Genomic DNA, 17,581 nt, shown 5'->3' with positions numbered 1-17,581 from the left:
TGTCATTCATTAATTGCTAACTTAGTGCTCCTAGTAAGGTCATGCACTTACTGACACACTCTCTCCTTGAGCATTGCAGGGTTTTAGATATTTTTCTTCTTTGTTTTATTTGGGATATCTATGCTCTTTGTTTTAGTTCCCAGAATATCAGATTTGTGAAAATACACATGTAAATAAAATATATATGTATGGGAAGTAGTATGGTGAAATAGTAAGTAGTTAATGTTTATTTGTGTTTGTACATTAAAAACTTGCAAGAAAGTACAAAGAAAAAATTACAGTCATCTGTTTTATCATAACCCAGAATAGAATAAACCATTGTTGACATCTTCATATGCTGCTTACAATTTTTAAGGGGAAGAAAGTCACCTGCTTGTTTATGTAAAATAAGACATATTCTTTATAAAAAATAAAGCGATGAAGAAAGGTTCAATAATATATTTTTTAAAAAATTACTCTGAACTTAGAATTGCCACCCTGAGCATTAAACGAACATCATTGTGAATATCTTTCTGTGCATATTATATTGTTAGAAGAATAGAGCAATAGCAGAAAAATAAAAATTATGAAAATAGGATGAGACCCTTGGAAGTATTTTTTTTAATAAAGATTTTGTTTATTTATTTGACAGACAGAGATCACAAGTAGGCAGAGAGACAGGCAGAGGGAGAGACAGGGGGAAGCAGACTCCCTACTGAGCAGAGAGCCCAATGTGGGACTCGATCCCAGGACCCTCAGATCATGACCTGAGCCGAAGGCAGAGGCTTAACCCACTGAGCCACCCGGCGCCCCGGAAGTATTTTTAATGAAAGTTAGTTTATTTTTATTTTATTTGACTTCAGTAGAAGTAAAAAGAAAAGTGAAAAGTATTTCTTCACCACAAGATATTTTTTTCTATAAAAGTACCTATTGTTAAAGGACAAATTTTAACAATAAATATTAGAGGCTAGCATATAACATTTAAAACAACAGATATTTAGACAATGTCTATTTATTCTCTGTTTTGAAAGATGAGGATGATAAACTTCCATTTCCCCTTCCCGGCTACCTCCCATTTTTTGCAGTTATACAATTATTTGAAGATTTCTGAGGTTTATAACATTCACATTTAGTTTTACTACCATGCTTTCATTAGTGTCTACTGTTCATTCTATACTTAAGCAAATTCATTGTTCACCACCAGCCTTTTAACCTACCTTTGCCATTCTCAAGATTATTTTTAATCATCTCTTATTGGCTGGATATCATTGTCAAGCACATTTTTTTCCCTCAGGAAGAAATCAAACATACTGCCTTCCCTGAGTTCTTTCATGCAGTGAATGTCTGGCAGGGGCTTCTAAGCTCGAATGACTTCTTGATTAGTTACAATGTTTTAAAATTACATTTTATTTTCCCAGGACTTTGTGGACAGTGTGCCACTGTCTTATGGAATTTGATGTTTTGGAGATTACTGAGATAGGACAGTTTTTCCCCTTACTTGTATGTATTTTGCTTTTTTGCTTGAATATCTGAGGGATTCTTTTCTTTATACTTGACATTCAGTAGTTCAATTAGGATATGTCTTGTTGATGATCTTACATCTAATTTTCTTGGGGTGTCGTGAACTGCTTTTGTTTTGCAGATTATTCTCTTTCTTCATCTTAGGGAAATTCTATTCTATTATCTCTTTGAATATATTGTTGAAGTGGAGATTCCACTTCAAGAATATTATGGGCTTTTTTCTTTGCATCCTGATATATATTTATATAATATTATAATATGAATAATATTTCATGCCTTTACTGTTCCTCCAAATTGCTTTATTTCTTTGCCCTTTTCATCTGCATTCACTTAGATTATCTTAACCCTTTCTTCTTTGTGCCAGTATTTCACTTTTGTCTACTCTGTACTTGCTGTTTCTAATTTACTTACTATTTCCATAATTACGTTGTGTAGACTCCAGTTTCTTCTCAGGGACTAGTAGTTTCCTTTTTCATGTCATTTGATGGCTTTATTATTTTATGGGTATGCTCTTATTTTATTGTATTCAAGTTCTTATTAAGATGTTCTTAGTATAAAGTAATTGAGGGAATATCCTTTTGTATCCCGAGTTATATTTTCTTCTACTTCAGTGACACAATGCATGAGTTTTGAGTGAGTGCTACCAATTTTAATGCTGGCTTAGCCCCCTTGCTAGCCATGTGGCCTTGGACAAGTTAACTTAAGCACACTACCTCAATTTTCTAGTCTGTCAAATAGGATAATAAATAGTGCTTACCTCATACGGTTGATGTGGGAAGTAAATGAGTAAATACATGTCAGCGGTAAAGACCAGTGTCCAATACACATGCAATGAATGTTAACTAGTAGTATTATTCTAGGTGGCTCTGTGTGTGTGTGTGTGTGTGTGTGTTTAGTAATTAATTTTATGTTAATTTTATGTTTCAACTTTGCCAGGCTATGTTGCCCAGTTGTTTGGTCAAACACCACTTCAGATGTTGCCATGAAGGTATTTTTAGGTGTGATTAATGTTTAAATCTGTAAGCCTTGGGTATAACCAGTAGAGTCTCCATTACATGGGTGGGCTTCATCCAAGCAGTTGATGGTTTTAAAAGAAAAAGCCTGAGACCCCCAAGGAGGCAGGAATTCTTGCCTCCATTTGGACTCAAGACATCAATTTCTTGCTGTATTTCCAGCCTACCAGGCTACCCTGCAGATTTCAGATTTGCCAATCCCCACAATTATGTGAGCTAATTCCTTAAAATCCTTAATTGATTCTTTAAAATTAATCTCTCTCTCTCTTTCTCCTCTCCTCCACATGAGCACATACCTCACCCCACCCCCCACCTCCTATTAGTTCCGTTTCTCTAGAGAATCCTGATTTAATGTATAATATATTTGTAGTTTCTGGGGCATTCTCTCCCTTTTGATGTTGTTTGGGTGGCTCTGGGCAGACAAAGTGAAAGTGGAGTGACTTCTTAACTCTGTTCCTCTACTATTGCAAATATCTGTACTGCTGAGGACTAGGAATTTTTTGTTCTGCTCACTTTTCTTAGTCTGAGGGAACGACAAAGGATGGGGGAGCTTGGGTAAGGTGGAGTGCAGTCTGAATACCTACATGGCTCTTTCCCCTGAGACTTTGTGTAGTGTCTTATTCTACATCAGTTCCCTGGTTGGAGGGTCTGTTCCTCTTTTGTGAGGAATCCTCCTGGATTTTGATCTCCGTGTGACTCAAGAACCTCCCAGCACTCCTCTTGAAGAGTCAACTCTGTTGTTCTCTTTCTTGGCTTCAATTTTTCTCAGCCACTTGAACGCCACACATTTTGGAAGAAAATAATGATCCGCTCACTCGGTTTTCCTTTCTCCATGCATTACATCATTGAGAATTCTCAGAATTTTGTCATTTTACCAACCTTGGGAGATGTTGGTGAGGTGAGAAGGAAGGGGGCTGTGTGGCTCTGATTTGCTCCAGAATTTTCAGTTTCTTTCACTGGCTACAGATTCTTGAAGATACTGCAATAATTAGATTGTGACTCTTGGTTTGTTTGATTGCTGATGGTGGATTTTTCTTTCTTTTCTGGGAATTAACAATTCTCACTTTATTTTGTAGCTGTTAGAGTAAGTCTAGAATAGTACACGTTCATATTATCTAACTAGCATTTGGGGAGTTGTTGAGTATCATCTTATACCCAGTGGATGTGTCAGTTCTTTACTATTTTGTTGCTCCACACTCTAGTACTTTGGAATATCCTCTGAAACACAGCTGTTCCTGCAGGTGTTACATTGGAAGAATCTGTTGTCTACATTGGAAGAATCTGTTATCCCTTCCCTTCTCCCTGAGCATTTGCTTACCTTCTACATGTTATATATCTGGGAAATCTTGCTGTTATGATCACTTCTCTTTTCATATTGCCTCATGCGAGTTCTAAATTGCTTTATTAATTTTAGTCAAATATTTTTATTTGAGAACACTCATATCAATCACTCTTTAGAATCCTTCCAGTCTACAGTTACCAGGCTCTGTGTTATTAAGCATTGGCCACTGAATGAGAAGAGACACCACTGCAGAGGCAAAGGTAGGGTTACAAGGTTCTACACCATCTGAGGTAAGATAGAAGGGATTTTAAGCAGTTGTACTTCAGACCAGCTAATATAATTGTGGTTTCACCAGGGAACCCTGTCTGATTCTATTGTTGACTTCTATGTTTCATGATGCTCCTAGAGCTTAGTCTTTGTGTTGCTGTTCCTTTGTGCAGAAAGCTACTCCTTATGGGACACTAATTTTAGTTCCTGGTATAGTGAAGTCAAAAGTAGGCATGCTACTGGAAAAAAGACACATCGTTTCAACCTTCCAACCTTCTTTTTGTGTCATAAGGAGAATTAATTCAATAAACATTTATTTAATGTTTGCTCTTCACCAAACAAATACAATGCTGGGAAAACAGAAATGAATGAGTCACAGTTTTTGCCCCAGCAGGGCTCAAGAAAGGAAGGAAGGATATATAATAGAGGCTATAACAGAGGAGTGAACACTTTATTATGAGACATGGAGTGAAATTTTCTCAGATTGGAGAGGGTGGGTAGGGAAAGCCTTGTCTAGAAAGAGAACACCTCCAGCAAAGGCAGAAAGTTAAGAATATTCATTGGATGTCCATGGAGAAGCCAAGAATCAAGATAGCAAATGTTGGAGGGGGACAGGGATTGGAAGGGCTAAAACAAGATGAAGTCAACTGACATCAACCCTTTGTTCAATCTAAATATCAGCAAATTCTACTGGCAAAAAAAGAGAGCTTGTTTTGGAAGAAGTGCAGAAGTCACAGCTGTTGTTTTTCACCTAATAAACTCCTAGTCCCTGGTGGTTCTAGGATCAAAAGATTAGGAGATGGTGGTTTTTTGAACTACTGACATATAGTCAAAATATCAGTCTTTAAAAATATTTAATAAATGTGTTTTCCTTCCATTGCCTCTGGGTGCAATTAAGAAATTCACATTGAATACACCTGCCAAAAGACTGAAGATAATCTCCTTATTCAACATGACTCTGTGCTCTTAAAATAACTAAGAAGTCTCCTGAAAATACTCCTAATCAAATACCAGTTTGACTAACCTCGATCCTGAAAGGTCAAAAATTCAGTTAAAATTAGGTGCAGCCAGCTCAATTGTCTTAGCAGAATGATAAGTTTGTAAGACATCATAGAAACACTAGTTCAAAATCAAGAAATAAATTGTTTTGGACTGATTCATAATGAAAATATTCACATTTAGATTCATCGGACACCCTGAAACAGGGAAGTATATTTTTCAAAGTCAAACTGAGAAATCCAGTTGTGGAGCCATACCTTATTCATTTCTTCCCCCAGGCAGTAGTTTAATAGTTAATGTAGCAGACAATTGACTTTGAACTCTTTGCCAGCTGAAAGTACAATCTGTACTGGAACTTTTCCAGTCCTGTGAACACCTTACCACTGGTATCAATAGTCACTCTGATGACACTGCTTCCATTAATGTCTCTGGTAAATGGGTTTTGAACTCAGGCTGTCTGGTTCCACAGTCCATGCCACTAACTCTTACCCACCATGTTGTCTGTACTGCTGTAGGGTTGATGTCACTAAGGTACTTCGTGTTTGAGTGGGGGATGTCTCAGAGAACTGCTAACCATCTCCTCGTGTTTTCCAAGCTTTATTTTTTAATCAAATCAAATCACCGTGAAACTCATTATTTGAATTCCATTGCTCCTACATTCTGTAGAAAATACCATGACAGGTGTACAGTATAATAATGTCCTCAAACTTAATTAGGTATCTGGATGTAAGATTTAAGGTTTTGTTATGAAAAATTGCTTACAAAGAATATATATTTTTATCAAATAGCTATTATGGCACAGCCTCTATCAGTCTTTAATTGTTCCTTACATAAAAGCCTGGGAGATATATTTTAAAATTCAAGGTATGATTTTATACATATATATTCAGTGTATCTCCCCCAGAAAACTGATATGTCTCCTTATATCAGTTGGAAACTATGTAATCCAACCTTTTCACCTCTTTCCATTTTTTTCATTCTACTTATCGTGGCTATCAGAAAATTTAGAGTTAATCTTTGGACTCAGTTATACTAACTTCCAGTCTAGTCTAATTACTCAACATTTCCCTTAAAATGTGGCTCTTATTTTTATGTTTTAATGTTTAAGAGTATTTTATATTGTTTATATTATTTATTTACTGTAAACAGTCTCAAATTACATATATATAGGCTATATTTATTTAAATATAAAGATAAATAAAATATATATCTCTAACCAAAAGACCCGTTGAGTTTACTTTTCCAACTTTTTTTTTTCCATTTCTTCCATTTCTAATACTAATATAACTCTGGACTGACCCTTTATTACCTCTTTCTATATGACTTCAAAAATTTATTGACACTTTACCCCACTTCTGAAATACCTATCTCTCTACTTTGTCCAAAGCAACACAGTTTATAGTGCACCAGTAGTTATGTTATTCTGCTCTTCAAAATTCTTTAGTAACTTTCTGTTTTTTACTAAGACAAATGTGATCTCTAGCTCATTATTTAAAATACTCCCTAATATGGCTTAAACTTATCTTGCAACACTTTTCTCTCTCTAGTCTTCCTTTTGAAACTTATAATTTAGCTCAGCTTGACTGCCTATGGTCAATCCGAGAGCCGTACCCTCAAACTTGAACATCAAACTTAATTTTCCCCTCTCTTTAATCATCGTGTCCCCACCCCAGTACAATCCATCAGTTAGGATCCTCACTGTTAGAGATTTTATTTATTTGTCTGTCAGAAAGAGAGAGCACAGTCAGGGGAAGCAGAAGCCAGAGAGAGATGCAGGCTCCCCATTAGCAAGGAGCCAGATGCGGGATTCAATCTCAGGACCCTGGGATCATGACCTGATCTTCTAGTCCATTCTCCATACAGGAATTATAATGAGCTTTTAAAACACAAAGAGCACTATGTTATCACGCTGCTTAAAACTGTAAGTTGCTTAAATAAAATCCAAAGTCTTTACCCTGGCCTCCAAAGCCATGCATGACCTGGACCCTGCTTACCCCTTCAAGCTCATTTCATGTCACTTTCCTCCCAGTTATTCTACTTTAGCTATACCAGTGTCCTATAAATTCCTTGAACACAGCACAGCAATACCTCTTCTGTCTTTGCCCAGGTCATATGTGTGTCTAGAGCAGGAGTTGGCAAATTATAGCCCATCAGCCAAATCTGTCCCACAACCTTTTTTTGTCAATAAAGTTTTATTGGAACACAACCATGCCCATTTGTTTAGGTATTGTCAATGGCAGGGTTGAGTAGTTGCAACAGAGAACAAATGGCCCTCAAAACATGAAATATTTACTCTTTGTCCCATTACAAAATGTTCGTTGACCTCCAGGCTAAAGTATTTGTCTCCCTGCACTTTGCTTAGCTACTCTTTTCTCTTTGTACAATTCTCAAATATCAGGCTATCCTGATCACCATTTCTAAGCAGGTTATCTCCTAAATTTCTATTATTGTACCAAGTTTATGATGCCATTACACCCACCACAAAGTTGTGTTTACATATTGTTTGCCTGTAACTGTATCTTTAATTAAGATATAAATTTCTTAAGGGAATACATCAGTTTTGTTCTTCACTTTTTGTTCTTTTGTTCTTCACTTTATAATCAGTTCCTAAAATAATACCTGATCATAGGAGGTAATAAATGTTAGCTGAACAAATGAATGAACAGTCCTAGTTCCCACTTCCATTTTTAAAAATCATATTCCTTTTGCTTAATGACTTTTTTGAGATCTTTTAAGCAGCCTCTTTCCTAATTTATCTTTCACTGAAAATACCTTTTGTATATAACTGCCTTGTGTACCATGTCTGTGATTTAATCTAGTCTCGTGGGTGAGATCAAACAATAGTCCTTAAGTCTTTATTTTGTCTTCAATTATTGCGACAATGCATTTACCTGAGGAGAATAAAGTGGAAGTTCAGAAAGATACTTCCCTTATTGAACAGTTATATCAAAATTAAAATAAAGTAACTGTTAGAAGGAAAACGATGGAGAATTTCTGGTCAAAGCCATACAAACTCTATCTGCTTAGAGATGATTTCCTTATTAAAGAGCACAGAAACATCCAATCTTTAAAACAATAAGAAATACATGTATAGATAAATGTCCTAATGTATATTATCTATATCATAAGTAGAGATAAAATACATTATATGTTAACATATTATAAATTTATATATATACATAAATTCTGTAATAGAGCATGCCTTTAGCAATGAAATTTCATGATCAGATCAGTTTCACCGGAAGACTCCCGAGATGCTTAATTGTTCTAAAATCATGTGTCCCTATTTACACTGATAGTTTTGATGTTTGAGAACCATTTATAAGCCTAATTAATTGATGGATTAGTTGTGAAATCTGAGTCCAGCTCCATGATGTTTTTAGTAGATACGTCTGAAAGGAACCAGGAGCAAGGAACACTCAAAGGATGGTATTTCAGGATACCCTGGTAAAGTAACTGGCGAAAACTTCAGGAAAAAGTTGAAGGACAAGGAGGTGGTCAAGTTATTTGTGGGAAGGAGTTTTGCCCAAGACCTTGAATATTAGGAGATCTGGTTCATAATCTGGAAGAAAGCCTGGGAGACGTCACTAAACTTGGACAGTGGTTTTCATAGTCTTTAACAGAATTTAAAGGAAATTGTTAGCACTATTTGGTTGTGATCATCTTCGGAGTTTAAGGAAAACCCGAAGCCAGTAAGGCATCAGCCATGGAGAAGTCTGGTATTTCAGCCTAGATGCTCATTCTGTAAACAGAAAGTAAAAAGGCCTGCAGCCTGCACTTTGCCTGCTTTATATAGGCCGTGAATCATTGTTAGTGACATGTAAAAATCTGTCATAAAGCTGTCCCAGTAATAGAGTTATCCTGGATGCAATTACCTGGATTAACAATTGTATATAAAATAATAATTTATTATTCTATGTCTTTATTAGCCACAAGAATCAATAGAATTATGGATAAATGAATTTTTAATTATAAGGAAGTAATTTAAGCTGAGGCCCAATAATTTCCCTTCCTCTCTTCTAGCCAACTGAATTCAAGAGATTTGGAATTGATTCTTCCAAAATTAGCAAATAGCATTATCAGTAACTAGGGATTCAGAGAGACATTTAAAAGTTTATTGTCCGTCCCTTTTCCACTTACTTCATTTTTGATTCTGCTATCGTCTTTGTAGGGTACTTTATCAATTAGCAGATTTCATGGAGGGGAAGGAAGTCCAGTATTTTTTTATTTTTAAAATTTGTTACAGTAGCAGAGTCACTTTAACTTTGCTCTACCAATGTTTCTTAAGTATGTGCTAACCCTACAAAGAAAAATCATTTAAATTACTCCATCCATTCTAGTTTAATGGGGTTTTATTACTTTAAGCCCCGCGATGCATAGCTATTTTAAAATTTTGAGATTCAGAGGTGACTAATACACATATACTTAGACTCAATTAGAGTTTATAAGAACATAGATAATGAAATGAAACATAGATATTCCAGTAAGATGGACCTGCCTTATAGTCTGGTTTTTATCATATTCTAGCTGTTTGATTTGGGGCATATAATTTAATACAGGATTGTCTGTGTGTATGCGTGTGTGTTTAATATGCTTACATCATAAGGTTTGGAAAACACATAGTGTAGTGCCTGGGAGATTGTAGACAGTAAATTACAAATATGATTATACGATTATTATGCACTCTAAATATAGTATTCAGGTGTTTTAAGGGAAACATAATACTTCACTGAGAGATATGTCTTGTTATGAAGAATATTTCCGGGGAGCAGATAGCTCTGTACATATAAATGAAATCATCTTACTCAACACTCACTTTGTGTAAATATAATCGGTGTATCTTTATTTTTCTTATTCCATATCTAAGCCTACAGCACTAGTCTATATTTTATAAACACAGCCTTCATGAGTTTAGATAATATAATTAAGGCATCGCTCACTTTAAGCATACCGGGATTTAAAGGTGACAGCCCAGGGAGGCTGGACCGTATAAGAATATAAAGAATAGTGAGAATGGGGACACCTGGGTGGCTCAGTTGTTTGAGCAGCTGCCTTCAGCTCAGGTCATGATCCCAGCGTCCTGGGATCGAGTCCCACATCGGGCTCCTTGCTTGGCAGGGAGCCTGCTTCTCCCTCTGCCTCTGCTTGCCACTCTGTCTCGCTCTCGCTCCTCTCTCTCTGACAAATAAATAAATAAAATCTTAAAAAAAAAAAAGAATACTGAGAATGATGATCGTGATTTTTTACTGTGTGCTTACCAAATGCCAGATTTGTGTTAACTGCTTTATTTCATTTAATTATTGCAGTACCTCTGTGACATGAATATTGTCATTATCTGTGTCTTGTTGACAAGGCAACTGAGGCTTTGAGAGATTAATCTGACCAAAGCTCACAAAGACAGTGGGTTAGGGAGATAGGCTCCATCTAGAATCCTTTTATGCATTTATAAGGTACCACCTTCTCAGACTCTGGAACCACAGCCGAACCTGTTCTGTAATCTTATCAATAATGATTTATCTTTGCATCAATATCAATCCTTTGAGGAATGCTGAAGCGAGAAGTAGTGATGCACAGATGTGAAGCCGGGTTGACTTTTTCTTCAAACTTTTTAAAAAAAGATCTTATTTATTTATTTGAGAGAGAGGGGGAGAGAGAGAGTGAGCATGAGCGGGGGGAGGGTCAGAGGGACAAGCAGACTCTGTATTGAGTGGAGGACCTGCGCTTGATCCCAGGACCCTGAGATCATGTCCTGAGCGGAAGACAGATGCTTAACTAACTGAGCCACCCCGGCACCCATTCATGTTTTAAACTTTTATTCCTGTTTTAGTTGCATATTTAAAAATAAAGTATTCCAGGGTGCCTGGGTGGCTCAAGTCAGTTAAGTGTCTGCTGTTGGCTCAGATCATAATCCCAGGGTCCTGGGATCCAATCCCGCATTGGGCTCCCTGCTCCCTGGGATGTCGTCTTCTCCCTCTACTCCTCCCCACTGCTTGTGATCTCTCTCTCTGGGATAAATAAATAAAATCTTTAAAATTTAAAAAAAAAAGCATTTCAATAATTAAAATCATTTGAACCAACAACAAATGGTAGTCAGATTAAATTGCATTTTATAAGCTGCAGGACACTTTGGACCAGCTTGGTTTCTACTTGAAATTCACTGTGGTCCCACCCAGCTCCTGCTAAACCAACATTCAGGTACTTCCTACTCTGCCAGCCAGACCTGCCTGGAAGAGACAGCCCTGCCTTATCAGTAGTTTTTGATTCTTTGATGTGGAAAGGAGTGGCCCCATCCTTTAAAATCTGACCCAGCCTCTTTGCATTTTAACAAAGTGAACTAGCTAAAGGTAGACAATGCTTGTGGAATGTTCAGTGTGTATTGCCACATGTGTCTCTTGGATTCCTGTGTTCACTTATCTAGTTCAACTGCTCCCTTGGAAGATGTTGGACTTGACTCTTGGATTTCTGCCTTCAGTTTTGGCTTATTGAATTTCTCAGTCTCATCATGATTGGGTTTGTCAGATGTGGTTGCAGAGGAAGTGGAGGAGATGGACTAGGTGAGCAGAGTCTAGTTGGTGATTCTTGTTTGACTTTTAAGCTCTTGCTGTCCAGCTGAAAAACTGGAGAGAATAGATATAAGCAATCTTTGGCTGTTTAAGACATTGACTGTATTTACTGCCTTCCTTACTGGTATGTCCTGACTCTGTATGTGGTGAGGCAGGGATATGTTGTTGAATAATTATCTCTGTTTTCTTTTTCTTAACACTTGCCCATCTCTTCATCTTCACATTCATAGTGGGGGTTTTTAGCCCAACCGATACTTCTCAGTCACAAAGTCGAGAGCATGTACTCTTGTTCTCAGCCTGGAGCATGACTAATAGAAACATGGTTAGCAGATCTTCTGCATGGCCCCGGATCAGCAGTCCCCTCCACTTATCCCCAGCTCAGATAGGCAGATACCAGAGAGGAAAGGTGGCATTGAATCCTAACCTCCTGGGCTTTGGTGATTAAAAAGCAACACTCAAGAGCAAGCCCTTATGCTGTACCCCTTAAACTTATATAGTGCTAAGTACATACCTCAATAAGACTGAAAGGAAAAAACAAAAAACAAAAAACAAAACCAATAAACCCCCCAAACCAAAAAAACTAACACTCTTTGCCAAAGGTTTGCAAAGTTAGTAACATTAAAATCCAAAATAAATGTGTGAATAGTCTTTCCTGTGAAAGAAAAAAAAACTTCAAGGGCACTTAGAATCTCACATGACAAATGAAGATATTTTTCTTTTTTCCCCCCCATTTATTTATTTATTTAAAAATTTAATTTAATTTAATTTTTTTCAGTGTTCCAAAATTCATTTGTTATGCACCACACCCAGTGCTCCCTGCAATACATGTCCTCCGTAATACCCATCACCAGGCTCACCCAATCTCCCACCCCCCACCTCTCCCAAACCCTCAGTTTGTTTTTCAGAGTCCACAGTCTCTCATGGTTTCTCCCCCTCCGATTTCCCCCAACTCACTTCTCCTCTCCATCTCCCAATGTCTTCCATGTTATTCCTTATGTTCCACAAGTAAGTGAAACCATATGATAATTGACTCTCTCTGCTTGACTTATTTCACTCAGCATAATCTCTTCCAGTCCTGTCTATGTTGATACAAAAGTTGGGTATTCATCCTTTCTGATGGAGGCATAATACTCCATTGTATATATCGACCATATATCTTCTTTATCCATTCATCCATTGAAGGGCATCTTGGTTCTTTCCACAGTTGGCAACTGTGGCCATTGCTGCTATGAATATTGGGGTACAGATGGGGTACATCTGTATTTTTGGGATAAATACCCAGTAGTGCAATTGCAGGGTCATAGGGTAGCTCTATTTTTAATTTCTTTTTTAAAAAATTTTATTTATTTATTTGACAGACAGAGATCACAAGTAGGCAGAGAGGCAGGCAGAGAGAGAGGAAGGGAAGCAGGCTCCCTGCCAAGCAGAGAGCCCAATGCGGGGCTCGATCCCAGGACTCTGGGATCATGACCTGAGCCGAAAGCAGAGGCTTTAACCCACTGAGCCACCCAGCTGCCCCTCTATTTTTAATTTCTTTTTTTTTTTGTCTTTTTTTTTTAAGATTTTATTTATTTATTTGATAGAGATCACAATTAGGCAGAGAGGCAGACAGAGAGAGAGAGAGAGAGGAGGAAGCAGGCTCCCTGCTGAACAGAGAGCCCGATATGGGGCTCGATCCCAGGACTCTGGGATCATGACCTGAGCCAAAGGCAGAGGCTTTAACCCACTGAGCCACCCAGGCGCCCCTATTTTTAATTTCTTAAGGTATCTCCACACTGTTTTCCAAAGTGGCTGCACCAACTTACATTCCCACCAACAGTTAAGAGGGTTCCCCTTTCTCCACAAGCTCTCCAACATTTGTTGTTTACTGTCTTGTTAATTTTGGCCATTCTAACTGGTGTAGGGTGGTATCTCAGTGTGGTTTTGATTTGAATCTCCCTGATGGCTAATGATGATGAACATTTTTTCATGTGTCAGTTAGCCTTTTGTATATCTTCTTTGGACAAGGGTCTGTTCATGTCTTCTGCCCATTTTTTGATGTGATTATCTGTTTTGTGTGTATTGAGTTTGAGGAGTTCTTTATAGATCTTAGCTATCAGCCCTTTGTCTGTAGTGTCATTTGCAAATATCTTCTCCCATTCCGTGGGTTGCCTCTTTGTTTTGTTGACTGTTTCCTTTGCTGTGCAGAAGCTTTTGATCTTGATGAAGTCCTAAAAGTTCATTTTCGCTTTTGTTTCCTTTGCCTTTGGAGACATATCTTGAAAAAAGTTGCTGTGGCCGATGTCGAAGAGGATACTGCCTATGTTCTCCTCTAGGATTTTCATAGATTCTTGCCTCACGTTGAAAAAGAAAAACAAAACTGGGGGTATCACGTTGCCTGATTTCAAGCTTTACTACAAAGCTGTGATCACCAAGACAGCATGGTACTGGCACATAAAGAGACACATAGACCAGTGGAACAGAGTAGAGAGCCCAGATATAGACCCTCAACTCTATGGTCAAATAATCTTCAACAAAGCAGGAAAAAATATACAGTGAAAAAAAGTCTCTTCAATAAATGGTGCTGGAAAAATTGGACAGCTATGTGTAGAAGAATGAAACTGGACCATTCTCTTACACCATACACAAAGATAAACTGGAAATGGATCTTTCTAGGATAAACAGAAAGAGCCAGAAAAGAAATGTTATCTTAAGGATAACACTGGAAAACTATGTATCTAGTTATAATAGTATAAACTCTTGGATTTTGTACCTTCTAGAACAATGTATTGATAGAACACGGAAGACCAGATGATGGTTACAGAGCAGCATCCATGCTATCAATTTTCTCATACTCAGTTAAGCTGTGGATGACAGAAGACAGTGAAGGTGGGGTGGGGGAGAGCTGGGAGAATAGAAAGCCAACAGCTTAACATACTAAATGGCAAGTAAACAACGTTCTGTATGGTGGATAGAACAAGGAGTCCAGGTCGTATCAGTAGGCAATAAAGATAAAAGAAAGACTTGCAAACTGGAGCAGTGAGAGAAGGCAGAGTGGGTGGTGGGTACTGTGGAGTGAGGTTAATAGTGAAGTTCATGGAAAATGTGGGAGTGGGTAAGGAGCTCCTGGAATATCTTGGCTGGAGAACTATCAGGAGAATGGGAACAAACAGCCAGAGGTTGAGTCTGGTGGCAGAAGGGGCTAGGGCTAGGGACTAGCGTGACTGCATGTATGACTTTGATAAACATATCTCAAAAGTTAGTATTGAAAAAGAAATGCTGTAGAAAACATTTTCTAGTTATATTCCTTTAAATCCCCCCACACCTGTTTGTTGTTGTTGGTTTTTTTTTGTTTTCGTTGGTGTTGTTTTTAGTATATTTGGGCTTGGAAAGAGAGTGTCTGAGTATGCATAAGAGGAGCAAGGTTGTCATTTTTTAAAATGATGATACCAAAATGACCAGGACAATGCCACTTTGACTTCAGAGAGCCAGGAGAGACTCTCAACAACCCTGAGGGCCGCCATATCTGGAGGTGTGGTGAGGAGGGTGGGGGCTGCTGAGTTGGAGGGAGGAGCTCAGCTTGCACCAGCAGGACCAGCACCTGGAATAGGAGATGAGTTGAATTACTTCTTAGAATATGCGGTGGGGGCGTGGGGGGGGGGAGTGGGGGAGAGTGGTTACAAGTACTGACAACCCCCCCCCCTCCTTCCCCCAGCATAGATGCAAAGCAGTCGTGTTCTGAAGGGGGAGGCGGAGAGCCCCGAATTGATTGAGAAAAACCTGGAATTGATTAGATCACTTCTGAATCAGGTGGAATGGGGAACTGAAACAGAGCTTAAGTTGAGTTAAAGAAAATTACGTTCTTTACGCCGCTCACGGAAAGATTCATACGCGCATGTGTTGCTGGTGGGTCTGGGAGGCTGGGCACTGTAGCCCCAGAGTACTGCTTATATCCAAACCCCACACAGGGGAGGGCAGGGGGTTGACTCGCTTAAATAATCAGGAACATAGATGACACAACGAGGTAAGTATCAGAAGGCACAGGGGGAGTAATTTTTGAAATTTTAAGAAGGGTATCTGTGGATTACTTAGAGTGTGGGAATGGGAAAGTTTACCTAGAAGAGATGCTAGTTGAGCTTGGCCTATGAAAAAAGGGTCTAATTTAATCCTGTTCTAGTTTTATTGTGTGTATATAGATAAATGATGGAAGCCTGGTTAACATGTGCAATTTATTATTAGGATTAACAAAAGAAAAATTTAAATTTAGGTACAAGTAAGAATTCTTAGTCATGTTATTTTTTTTCTTAGTCATGTTATTAAATAATACAGGTTCCTTCCAAAGAGATAGTGAAGATCATTCTTACCAGAAATATTTAAAATTCAGAAATTGGAAATGTTTGTAGCCTACATAGGCGGGAAGCTTTTGTCCTTGGTGGCAAATCAGCACATTAATAAGTCTTTGAAGCTTCTATAATCAAAACAAGCTGAAAGTTTGTTTTGACCTCCGAGAGTTCTTAAAATTGATATTCTGTGTTCCTGTTTGTGTCTGTTGTAAAATTTGTGTGTGTCGAAGCAGAATTTTCGAGATAAGAAATGACTATTTCCTTTTGTTTGGAAGAGGAAAGTGGCTTTTATTCCATGGTCGAGACAAGAAAAGATAAAACTGTTCCTCCTACTTTCCATTTGGTGCACTATCTTCTAATTCACAAAAGAGAGAAAGGGGAAAGTTAATGGAGACTACAGAGTAAGGGGCAGTTTCTGTACTTTTTCTGGGTAGCTTCTGCTTGAAGTCCCTGGGTAATTTTAACTAATGTAGCGAAATTATGGGCTAATGAAGCCTTTGTATTCTTAGTCTTCCATCTTAGCCTCTAGTCTTATGTAGTGTAAATTGGTGACTTCTCTGAGGGTGAAGAGTGGCTGGGTCTATCTGTAGCTAAAATTATCTGGTTTAGAAGTTGCAGTACTAACCAAACTAGTATGAGAGTATGTCCTTAACTTCCCAGGCGTATTTGTAATTTGGATAACTAATTTAAGCTTTTGAAGATCTACCCAAACAGATTTGGGTAGGTAGATGCAGCTGTGATTTTGCATGCTTAGTGATTTCTCTCTGTGTTTCTTTTCACTCAAGGGATAATTTGAGTTCCTGTAATGGCCAGGTGCTAGGGATATTACAAGTGGGCAAACAGACATTGCCATTATCTTGATGGGGCTTGTATTTTAGTGGGGAAACAATATGAATATAGATAAACTAAAGAAACAAACATGATTACAAATTGTGATAAGGTGTTTTGTTTTGTTTTAGGAAATAAAAAGTTTTGGGATGATTCAGTGCTCAAGTAACATTTCCTTGAGGGTATTTAGGCTGGACTGTGAAAAGTCGAAAGGGAACTGTGTGTGAAGAGTTAAATGAAAAATGTTCTAGAAGAAAAGGTAACAGATGCAAAGGCCCTGTGGTTAGTGAGCTGCTAGTTCATAGGAAGCAAGGGAATAGTGGTACAAGATGTGGATTGCATTGTCAACAGAGGCCAAATTATGTGGAGTCTTAGGCCATGACATAGAGTTGGGCATGATTTTAGGCAGTAGGAGAGTCCTGGAAGGACCACAGTAGTACACCTGTTAGTGCTCTCCCTCCACTTCAAAGGCTTCCTACCCTATGGTGTGCTTTCCCCCTCTAAGCCCTAACTGTAATCAGGCTATTGGAACAAATTCTTTGCTATTATGCACAGAGAATTGGAAGGAAGCGCTTCAGACTGTACACCTTCTCCCATCTCCCAGCCCCTGACCAATAACTGCCTAGTGATGGACCATTAAGCCCAGATCCTTGCTTTGAGTCTCCTAGAACTCCTCTGAGTCAAGGTGTGACTTATATTCCAGAGGTCCCCTGTGGGACCTGGCAAAAACTATACTCTTCAGGACTGCCTGACATCACACCTTCTTGACTCCCTCCTCTTTCCTGCCGGTTCCTCCACTCCTTTATG

Source organism: Lutra lutra, chromosome 11 (genome assembly GCF_902655055.1).
Source record: "Lutra lutra chromosome 11, mLutLut1.2, whole genome shotgun sequence".
Lineage (NCBI taxonomy): Eukaryota > Metazoa > Chordata > Mammalia > Carnivora > Mustelidae > Lutra > Lutra lutra.
The sequence above is the reverse complement of the archived record's forward strand: the minus strand, read 5'-3'. Positions refer to the sequence as shown.